Below are 11858 nucleotides of genomic sequence, written 5' to 3'. Positions count from 1 at the left end.
GAGGTGCTGGTACTATTCTGAGATGTTGCCTAAGGGGTGGATTTGTTGATACTGTGCCCGAGGTGCGAGCCTTTATGTGTTCACTTTTCATAGTGGACTGTCAATTCCCTACTTACTTATTGAAGAAGACTTTTCATAATTGACTGTGTTCAGCTTTTTGCTTTACGTGATTTCTTGCTTTCAGTCTTTATTTAAATATGTTACTCACTGAGTTGGAGTACTCGCTTTACTTCCTGCACCCATGTGTGCAGATTCAGGCATTGTGGATCCTACTAGTGCGACTTGAGAGCTCCCGGTAGATATTGGAGTCCACGAGGTAGCTGCTTGACGTCCGTCGTCCCGTGTTTCTCCTCCTTCATCATTTCTATCTCTTTTCAGACATTTGTACTAGCTTATAGACTTATCAGACTTGTATTATGACTTATAGATGCTCATGACTAGTGACACCCCGATATCGGGCTGTGCTGGGCTGTTCTTCTGCGTATTTATGACATTATTTGCTACTTTGGGTTATTTTATCATGTTTCGACTTTTTCTTAATGCTTAACTGTTAATAATTGGAAAAGGGGGAAGTGTCGGCTGGCCTTGTCTTCATAAGAGGCGCCATCAAGACCGGGTCCAGGTTTGGGTCATGATAGCTTGTGATAGCGCTTGGGTTGTAGGAGCCCTTTCGGAGTGTGAACACCCCCAGTGAGCGCGGGTACCTAGTGTGAGTGATGTGATGTGTCCCGAGGGGCTGATCTTGATTATGTTGTTGCCTGAAGAGCTGATTATGAGTGATTGTGAAGTAGCCCGAGAGGCTGGTTCTGTTGATATTTTGCCCGAGGGGCGGTTATAGTTCATGTCTTGCTCGAGGGGTTGTTTACGTTTCTATCATTTTTACTCACTATTTTCATCACTTGTTTGAAACTATTGAAAGAAGTTTTAAAAGGAAAGGTTTCTACTTAAACTAAGTTTGTTTTACGAGTTAAATGATTTCTGTACTGTTTGGGGAATGCATTGTATTTGTCATAGTGATATGACGTGAAATTATCTGCTTTCTTGCTGCTCAGCTTTCATTTACTTTTATAACTTACTAAGTTGGCATACTAACATTACTCCCTGCACCTTGTGTACAGATTCAGGAGTTGCGGGTCTTGATAGCGAACATTGATCGTTCTCTCAGCAAGTCTTGGAGTTGACAAGGTAGCTGCATGGCGTTCGCATCCCTGTTCTTCTCGCTCATATTATATATTAGAATTACGTTCCACACTTTGTTGGACTTTATTGTACTTAGACAGAGTTGTTGTTGCTCGTGACTTGTGACACTGTCATGACCTAAATTTTCCACCCTCGGGAGTCGTGATGGCGCCTACTTGTGAAAGCTAGGCAATACAATTATTTTACCTTTTCTATATTTGATCCTTCAACGGTTGCGAATTAAAATTATATAAATAGCGGAAATAATAAAGTGGAAGAATGAAATGTAACAATTTAATAATAATATCGATACCAATCCATGAACATAAACTACCCAGAACTGGTGTCACAATCTCACAAACTGTATAGGAGTACTACAAATAGGGGTCCGAAAGATAAATACAAAGTTGTTTCTAAAAAACATAGAAGAAACAATACGGAAAGATAGAAGGAGACGCCAAGGGTTACGGATGCCTACAGGACTACCTCGGGTCGCCTGATAGACTAAAGGCAGCAAGCTCACTGTGGTCCAAAAGTTGCAGCACCGGGATCTGCACATAGTGCAGAGTGTAGTAACAGCAAACCGACCCCATGTGCTGGTAAGTGCCTAGCCTAACTACGGCGAAGTAGTGACGAGGCTAGTGAAAGTACAAGGGGGGTTAATTGTTGCCTAATTAAAATTTAGTCAACTAATATGACTATTAGTTGACTAATCCACGAGACAGAAGGAGTAAAAGCAGTAAAGAGAAATAGTAAGACACACACGATTTAAATTGGTTCGGTACCATTGTGGTACTTACATCCAGTTCCCTTGGGTTACAAGGGTTCCCTTAAGATCTTTGAATAAATTTACACGATTGATGGTATCTTTGTGTTTACCATCAGCTTATAGAATCAATAATTGAGTTCTAATGAAGTGACACAACTTTCTTTTTTACTCTAGATCTCTCTATCTTTTGAGACACTGATAACTCTGAATTACAGTGTTTGAACTAATAAGTAGACAGATTTGGAATACGCTTTTTGTAGTTGCATAGTCTGCCTCTTGAGAGAGCTTCCTTTTATACCAGAGAAAAGAGCCGCTAAATCCTTATTTGAAACGGGAGGCATAAGATCTTTGATTAAGGGATTTGACCCAAGAGATTCCTCTTTGAATCTTGCTCTTTAACTGGCCCAAATTCGAATGAGACCTTCCATGTTACGACTGATTTCAAGGAGAGATTTAGTGAGCGTACTCTTCGAAACTGGAATGATCAAGATTTGGTAATCAGAGTTCCCTTGATTGAGTCAAAATTCTTCTTGATTGGCCATTAATGATTGTAACAGAATCTTCGTTCACTCCTTGGTTCGAGCTGCCTCTTAATGATTATTAATGCAGTAACCAATTCTTCCTTCTTTCTTCATTTTGCATCGAGTAGCATTCTTGCTAATTATCTTCATTCTTTCCTTTTTTGTTTACTGCGAAAATATAACAGAAGATAATATTGTCATCATTAAAACTGTTACACCCCATGTTTTTGTATGTAAGAGTACGTCATAAGTCAATTAATGTAAGCTCAGAAATGGAATCATCTTTCAAAAGTTTACAAAGTTAGTTCATCATGTTAACCTGGAGGTTACAAATATTTAAGATCATTGATACCAAGTATCAAGAGAGTTTGAAGGCTTAGAAGCTAAACAAATTGAAGAAAATAGGTTTCGACGAAAGTCGACAAGTAGAAATGTTTTACCATGTACTTTTGGGGTGAAACTAGGGTGATTAACATTATAAGGAGATTATAATATGAGTTATTTTAGTCGTATGATAGTTGGCATTATGTTTTGAAGTCAAGCGAGTTGTGGAACAAAAACTGGAAAAGGTCATCACAAGTTCCATTCATAAATGTGCTGAAAATTAGGTCAAATGTAACTGAGCTTTTATCCCAATATACATGGAATTAAGGGATGATATACCTACCAAATTAAATATATATGAGTTTATTTTTTAAATCATTAAACCGTTTGTCGATACGATATTGGAGTATAGAGATATTCGCATTTTTGCGAGACTGCATAGATTGGTAGGTGACAAGTAGGTGCATCACCTACTTGCCAAAATGAGAGGACAAAATTAAAATCCCCAAAGTCGGCCAAGAGGGGACTTTTAAGGGACTATATACTCAGTTATTTCACCTATCTTTCAGACCAATAGAACCAAATTGAATCCCTTCAACTCCTCCCCAAAAATCCCACACAAACCCTAGGGTATTCCGGGTGTTACGACGCGATTCTAGTGCTGAAAAGTCGGGACAGCTTGCTAGTTTCTCTTTCTCCTTCTTGTAGCCATGTTAAGGAACTTATTTTTGATGAATAAGGACCAGGTTTCATGGGTTATACTCAGTACAAGGTATGTTTATGCTTCTCCTTCCATTAGCTATGCGTTTGCGAGTTGTAACTCGATCGTAAAAAATAGACCTAGCTAGTTTCGAAAGAATGGTATGTTGTTTGTTCTTGTGTAATGGTTGGCTGGTTGTAAACTTATTTTAAGCTAAATTCATGTATTATTTATTTGATAAGAGGTACAATTATGTACGTTTGGTTGTGTTTGTCAATTTGAAAGAAAAGACAAGTCGAAACATGTTTAAGTAAATTGAAAAATTATTGTTGAGTTGATGAACTTTTGAGACCGTTTTGTGGGCTGTTTCATGTTGGTATTAGGTTATCTCTTTTACTACTATTTTTATGAAGTTGAGAGGAGGAAGGGTGTGGAGAAACACCACATAATGGCAAGGTTGTTTATTGGTCGTTTGTCGTAACATTTTCGGATTGTTTGGCACGATTATGGTTGTCGTGTTGTTGATGAAGTGATAGGGGTATGTTGGGCTGTTTGTGATTGTTTTGACTAGTGTGAAGTCATATATATAGGGGAGGTGTTGTCCGTTTCATTGTAAAATAGGTTGTGGTCGATACATAATAGTTACGACGCTTAAATGATAACGATAGTGTCATTTCTCTTATTGTAGACTAAGGAGTCGTGACATTTGCATAGCTTGATGTTGGGCAGTACACATACAAGGTATGTTAAGGCACTTTATTCTTTCTTTTGGCATCATCTAAAATGAAATGAACATAAACGATACGCTATTTCATAATGACTCCACTCCTAGCAACTAAGGTTGTTTATGTTGTTCCTTCCTTATAAAATTATTCTAAACAAGTGTGTATGATACTTAAATCCTACTAAGGTTCATTTAGAATGTGATTTCATGAGTCTAGCATGAATTATATATAGTATCTATTTTATTTCACTGAGTTGCGCTATAGTCGGCCGGGTATGGAATCTATTGTGAAACCACTGATCAGTTGGGTTTACCGAGCTCCACGTGGCCGGATATGATTCTACCGAGCCTTATGATGGCCGGGTACATTTTTACCGAGTCCTCTTTGAGGCCGGGTACGATATGATGATGATGATGCCCATAGAGGCGTATGCTTTTCAAAAATTTATGTATATATATGTATTATGCATTTCATGTCAGTAGCCCCCAGAGACACTTAGATGTTATAGGTTGTATCTCATCTATCTTTCTTTATATTACAGTTCTTGTTTCTACTTTCCTGCCTTACATACTCGGTACTTTATTCATACTGACGTCCCTTTTGCCTGGGGACACTGTGTTTCATGCCCGCAGGTCCTGATAGATAGGTTGACGTTCCTCCAAGTAGGCTATCAACTCAGCGAAAGGTATTGGTGCACTCCCCTTGCTCCGGAGTTGCCTATTTGGTCAGTATGCTTTGGATATGTATTGATTGGTATGGCGGGGCCCTGTCCCGGCCTTTATGATTTTATGTACTCTTAGAGGATTGTAGACAGATGTCAGGTGTATGGATACTTGTATGGCCTTGTCGGCCTATGTTTCGAGTTTACAAATGGTCATGTCGGCCTTATAGGATCGTATGTCACATATATAAGTTTGTGTATCATGTTGGGTCTTCATATGTTGAGTATTCCCTTATGTTTTATTCTTGTTATCTCATGATGGGTTTTCTGGCTCATTTACTCATGATAGTATGATAAGAAAGATATGTTACGTTGGTACTTGGTTGAGTAAGGCACCGGGTGCCCGTCGCGGCCCTTCGGTTTGGGTCGTGACAGAAGTGGTATCAGAGCAGTTCTGTCCTAGGGAGTTTACAAGTCGTGTCTAGTAGAGTCTTGTTTATGGGTGTGTCGTGCACCACACTTATAAGCAGGAGACTGCAAGGCATTTAGGATTATCACTCTTTCTTCTTATTCTATATCGTGTGGTAGAGCTCAGTTGTAAGAACTCAATTTCCTAAACTCTATCTTTTTCATAATACAACGATGCCTACATCTAGAAAGATAGTTGGTAAGAGATTGAATGTGGATGTGGAAGAGTTGATCAGAGGAACATGATTTTGCATAATACTTATGATGCGTAAATGTTAGGTCTCCAGCAGATCATGTGTGTACTAAGATATGTGAGCCTCTTGATAAGGAGCCCCAAGTCATGAATAACTATCCACCCATATGGTAAAGAGCGATGAGAGAATTAGGAGGTGGATACAAGTTTCAATAAGTGAAAAATATAACTTGAAAAACAAGTATGAGGAACCCAGCTAATGAAGATTATTAGTATTTGCAATTCAGGCAGAGAAATATAAGTATTTTGAGTTACCTTCAACAGTAACAAAGATCTATACAATTGGCCACACCCATCTTAATTATGCCCTATGGGAGCTAACAAATATAGTTTAAAAGAAGGATGGGATATCAGGATCTAGTTGGGGTTAGAATAACCCAAAATGGTGGATGGATTGTTAGCATTAGCTGACATTTCCGAAGGATATTGCAAATGTGGTAATAATTCTCCTTGTGAGATAGCTCGATGGTGCACTCTAGAATAGAACATTTAGATATGAAATAATAGAATGTTCAGAAAATTTAGAAGATTGGCACTGGAATCCTAGAAGGGATAAATATTTACCTTTGTATGGCTCCCGTTCCTAGTAAAGAGAGAATGCTAGGTGACCTAAAGAGCCAGTGAGATGAAGCAAGGGGAGCTAAAAGTGCAAGAATGATTTGTTAAAGTTATTAGATTAAAGTGATAGACAGAAATATTAGCCGGAGAATAAGAAGAGAGTAAATGAAGCATTATGAGTAAGATGTAATAAATGGGTGATAACAGTAAATCAAAATACGACACGATGACAGAGTTTATAGTCAAGTGAAGGAAGATACAAGAGGTGACAGGACTTAAGGCAATAAAAGAGTATAAGACATAAAGTCATATTCCCATTTCGAGAAATGATTTGGTGACTCTAACGTGATTGCCAGAAGGAAAGGTTAGACCTAGAGTAATAGAAATCAGTATGAGCTGGTAAACAAGATAAACTGAATATGAATAAGGGACCGAATGAGTTAATAATAGTTGTCATTGTGAGAATTTCAGAAATAGCATTGCAACAATAATAGAATGGACAACAAAAGAATAACCTTTAAGGTTTATTCAGGAAGACGCTTCCTTAAAGCAAGCACAGTGAGTAGAGTTAAGCTTAAGGGACTAAGTGTACCAATTACACTAAGTGTCACCCATGTGCGTAAGAAATTCAATTTTCCCCGGTATAGAAAGGTTACCTCAAGGTGAGTAAAATGTTAGTGCAGATGTGGAAAAAAATAACAAAGATGAAGAGGTAACTATGGAATAGTAAAGGAAGAATGTGGTAGAAAGCCGAAAAGAATGAGATTGCATTTATTCAGACCTTCAGTTATGTTACCACTTCAGAACATTATGCAAGAACGCCACCGGGGAAAGGTAGTAAGGGTTCCCACATCAGATGTTTTGATAAATAAGTGCAAAAAAAACACTTGATACATAAGGATCCAGTGCGATGGGTAAGTTAAAACAAAGGACATAACCCAAGGGAGATTACGCAGAATATAGAGATGAGAATGGACCAACGAGTAGTTAGTAGATGATTGAGGAAGAGCCTAGTTATGGCTAGCCAAGAGGATATAGACAAATCAGCAGATTGTACAAGATAACCGTAGTGAACCCCAACATAGTGAATTCAGTCTCGCAGATATGACGTCGTAGTCCTTGAGAAACATTCAGATAGGAGTTGGGGTTGTTAAAGGTACCATATAAGTGTTACGAAAATAAAAGACGGTGCCACTAGGAAGACAATCAAAAATTTTAGTTCAGAAGCAACCCTATGAGCACAAGTGCACGGAGGTAAGTAACTAAGGATAATTATAGGTGAGTGACAACATCAAAAATTTCTTTGGGTATAAGGTGTAATAAGCTTGTAGCTTTACAGGAGTCAGAGGATCTCCCGTAAGTACTACCACGAAAGACTAGCTGAAGAAGTAAGGAAGAGGGCTTCAACCTAATCATTTTAACTTGAAGAAGAATTGGTCTGGTAACAATAGTTTCACTACAACATTGGATGCACTCCATAAGAAAGTGGCGCCTATAGTGGCTAATGAATGGAAAAAAAATCAAAGGTAATGTTTGAGATCTTATGAGGTACATGAAATTATAGTATTTATGGGCAATAATACAAGCCAAGTATTCATGCAACAAGTGGTAGAACGGCCAGGAAAAGTAATTGCTTACATTTAAAGACAACTGAGAAGGCACAAAAGGAAATCTGTGGTGCTAGCAAGTTAAAGGGAAGGATGTGAGTAGTACAAATAGATATGTGTAGGTCGCAATCTAAAGTATGGCAGAGTGACAAGATTTTAGATATATGGGAGTAAGGATAAGAAAATATGAGTTAGAAGCTGATAAGAATAGGTAAGACCTCAGTATTAAGCCCATCAAACAAGAGAGCTGATGGTTTACGTATGTTATAAAAAGCTCAGTATAGCTTGAATTAACATAGATGAGTCTAAGACTAGGAGCAATTAGAAGAGATGAAATGCTGCCCGGGTAGTAGAATAAGGGTGTAATTGTGATAGATAAGAGGATGATATTTAGGTCTTTGATTGGGGGAATAATTTAAAGAGAAGGTATTTTATGAATTGCACGGGATTGGAATACCCCCATAAGATGAATCATATTAGGATGCTATGAAATATGGTTATAGAAGTATAGTATCGTCCCTAGGTGGATTGGGTAAGTCCCTTAAGATATTCCCTGATGAGACGTGAGCCCTAGTGACAATGTACTACGTAAGAGGTCTCAGGTTGTCAGTGGTAGATTATGGATCAACATTAAGGTGAATCACCAATGGATGGATAAAAGTTGCAAAGTATGAGATGAGATTAGACCGTCATTATTAAGATGAACAATAATGAGGAAGCATTAAAGGACTTAGATTTATACATATAGGACACACAACGAACGAGTAACCGAGAGCTGGGTGGCAAACCACGGTAATAATAAACCGAAGTAAGAGTTAGGATATAGTATGAACTATCTATATGTAATAAAACCATAAGCATAGGTAACCAAGGCTATGAAGCAATGTATAGAAACAATTGTAAGTTCGACAAAGTACCAAAAGAAGAACTTTAGTACACCTATAGATGCTTAGAGGGACATCTTGTCGTAGTTTTGTATATGTTCACAAAGTGAGGCCTAGATATTGGCCAAAAGCTGGAGGAAATAGGAGAAAAGAGTCGCATAGACAAACATATAAGTACACGGTTGTACATAATGCATGTTAGAAGGTAACAACAGTTATGAGATTGGAAGAATTCCGACCACAGGTCGTAGTATGAGAAAGAGGCCTAAAGGGGGGAATACCCAGGCCCTTGGATTTATTTACAAAATAGTTTCCTAGATGTTAAGAACAATATTAAAGTACTCGTAAGAGCTACAGGCTATGAGACTGATAAGCGCATTCGTCAATATTTGAGGACGAATGTTCCAAAGGGGGGGAATGATGGTACACCCCATGTTTTTGTATGTAAGAATACATCATAAGTCATTTAATGTAAGCTCAGAAATGGAATCATCTTTCATAAGTTTAAGAAGTTAGTTCATCATGTTAACGTGAAGGTTACAAATATTTAAGATCATTGATACCAAGTAGTAAGAGAGTTTGAAGGCTTAGAAGCTAAACAAATTGAAGAAAATAGGTTTCGCCGAAAGCCGACAAGTTGGAATGTTTTACCATGTACTTTTGGGGTGAAACTAGGGTTATTAACATTATAAGGAGATTATAATATGAGTTATTTTAGTCGTATGATAGTTGGCGTTATGTTTTGAAGTCAAGCGAGTTGTGGAACAAAAACTGGAAAAGGTCATCACAAGTTCCATTCATAAATGTGCTGAAAATTAGGTCAAATGTAACTGAGCTTTTATCCTAATATATTTGGAATTAGGGGATGATATACCTACAAAATTAAATATCTGTGAGTCTAGTTTCTAAATCATTAAACCGCTTATCGATACGATATTGTATTGTAGAGATATTCGTATTTTTGCGAGACAGCACAGATTGGTAGGTGACAAGTAGGTGCACCACCTACTTGCCAAAATGAGAGGACAAAATTAAAAGCCCCAAAGTCGGCCAAGAGGAGACTTTTAAGGGAATATATACTCAGTTATTTCACCTATATTTCAGACCAATAAAACCAAATTGAGCCCCTGCAACGCCTCCCCAAAAATCCCACACAAACCCTAGGATATTCCGGGTGTTACGACGCAATTCTAGTGCTGAAACGTCCGGACAGCTTGCTAGTTTCTCTTTCTCCTTCTTGTAGCCATGTTGAGGAACTTATTTTTGATGAATAAGGACCAGGTTTCATGGGTTATACTCAGTACAAGGTAAGTTTATGCTTCTCCTTCCATTAGCTATGCGTTTGCGAGTTGTAACTCAATCGTAAAAAATAGACCTAGCTAGTTTCGAAAGAATGGTATGTTGTTTGTTCTTGTGTAATGGTTGGTTGGTTGTGAACTTATTTTAAGCTGAATTCATGTCTGATTTATTTGATAAGAGGTACAATTATGTACGTTTGGTTGTGTTTCTCAATTTGAAAGAAAAGACAAGTCGGAACATGTTTAAGTAAACTGAAAAATTATTGTTGAGTTGATGAACTTTTGGGACTATTTTGTGGGCTGTTTCATGTTGGTATTGAGTTGTCTATTTTACTACTATTTTTATGAAGTTGAGAGGAGGAAGGGTGTGTAGAAACACCACATAATGGCAAGGTTGTTTATTGGTCGTTTGTCGTAACATTTTCGGATTGTTTGGAACGATTATGGTTGTCGTGTTGTTGATGAAGTGATAGGGGTATGTTGGGCTATTTGTGATTGTTTTGACTAGTGTGAAGTCATATATATAGGGGAGGTTTTGTCCGTTTCATTGTAAAATAGGTTGTGGTCGATACATAATAGTTACGACGCTTAAATGATAACGATAGTGTTATTTCTCTTATTGTAGACTAAGGAGTCGTGACATTTGCATAGCTTGAGGTTGGGCAGCACACATACAAGGTATGTTAAGGCACTTTCTTCTTTGTTTTGGCATCATCTAAAATGAAATGAACATAAACGATACGCTATTTCATAATGACTCCACTCCTAGCAACTAAGGTTGTCCATGTTGTTCTTTCCTTATAAAATTATTCTAAACAAGTGTGTATGATCCTTAAATCCTACTAAGGTTCATATTGATGGTGGGGATATCCATAATGACCTTAAGTCACTCTGAAAGGTTTAGAACGTGATTCCATGAGTCTAGCATGCATTGTATATAGTATCTATTTTACTTTACCAAACCGCTATATAGTCGGTCGGGTATGACATCTATTGTGAAACTACTGATCAGTTGGGTTTACCGAGCTTCACGTGGCCGGGTACGATTCTACCGAGACTTATGATGGTCGGGTAAGTTTTTACCGAGTCCTCTTTGAGGCCGGGTACGATATGATGATGATGATGCCCATAGAGGCGTATGCTTTTTAAAAGTTTATGTATATATATATGTATTATGCATTTCATGTTAGTAGCCCCCAAAGGCACTCAGATGTTATAGGTTGTATCTCATCTATCTTTCTTTACATTACTATTCTTGTTTATGCTTTCCTGCCTTACATACTCGGTACTTTATTCGTACTGACGTCCCTTTTGCCTGAGGATGTTGTGTTTCATGCCTGCATGTCCAGATAGATAGGTTGACGTTCCTCCTAGTAGGCTATCAACTCAGCGGAAGGTATTGGTGCACTCCACTTGCTCCGGAGTTGCCTATTTGGTCAGTATGCTTTGGATATGTATTGATTGGTATGGCGGGGCCCTGTCCCGACCTTTATGATTTTATGTACTCTTAGAGGCTTATAGATAGATGTCAGGTTTATGGATACTTGTATGGCCTTGTCGTCCTATGTTTCGAGTTTACAAATGGTCATGTCGGCCTTATAGGCCCGTATGTCACATATATAAGTTTGTGTATCATGTTAGGTCTTCATATGTTGAGTATTCCCTTATGTTTTATTCTTGTTATTCATAACGGGTTTTCTGGCTCATTTACTCATGTTAGTATGATAAGAAAGTTATGTTACATTGGTACTCAGTTGAGTAAGGCACTGGGTGCCCGTCGCAGCCCTTCGGTTTGGGTCGTGACAGAAACTTAACCTTAAAACCTATCAATCTCCCCATTTTTGATGATGACAATCAAGAGGGAGTAAATAGGATTTAAAGAATCTTAAGATACTTCCCTTTAGGAGTTGC

This window comes from Nicotiana sylvestris, chromosome 12, assembly GCF_000393655.2.
Source record: "Nicotiana sylvestris chromosome 12, ASM39365v2, whole genome shotgun sequence".
NCBI classification, from domain to species: domain Eukaryota; kingdom Viridiplantae; phylum Streptophyta; class Magnoliopsida; order Solanales; family Solanaceae; genus Nicotiana; species Nicotiana sylvestris.
The sequence above is the reverse complement of the archived record's forward strand: the minus strand, read 5'-3'. Positions refer to the sequence as shown.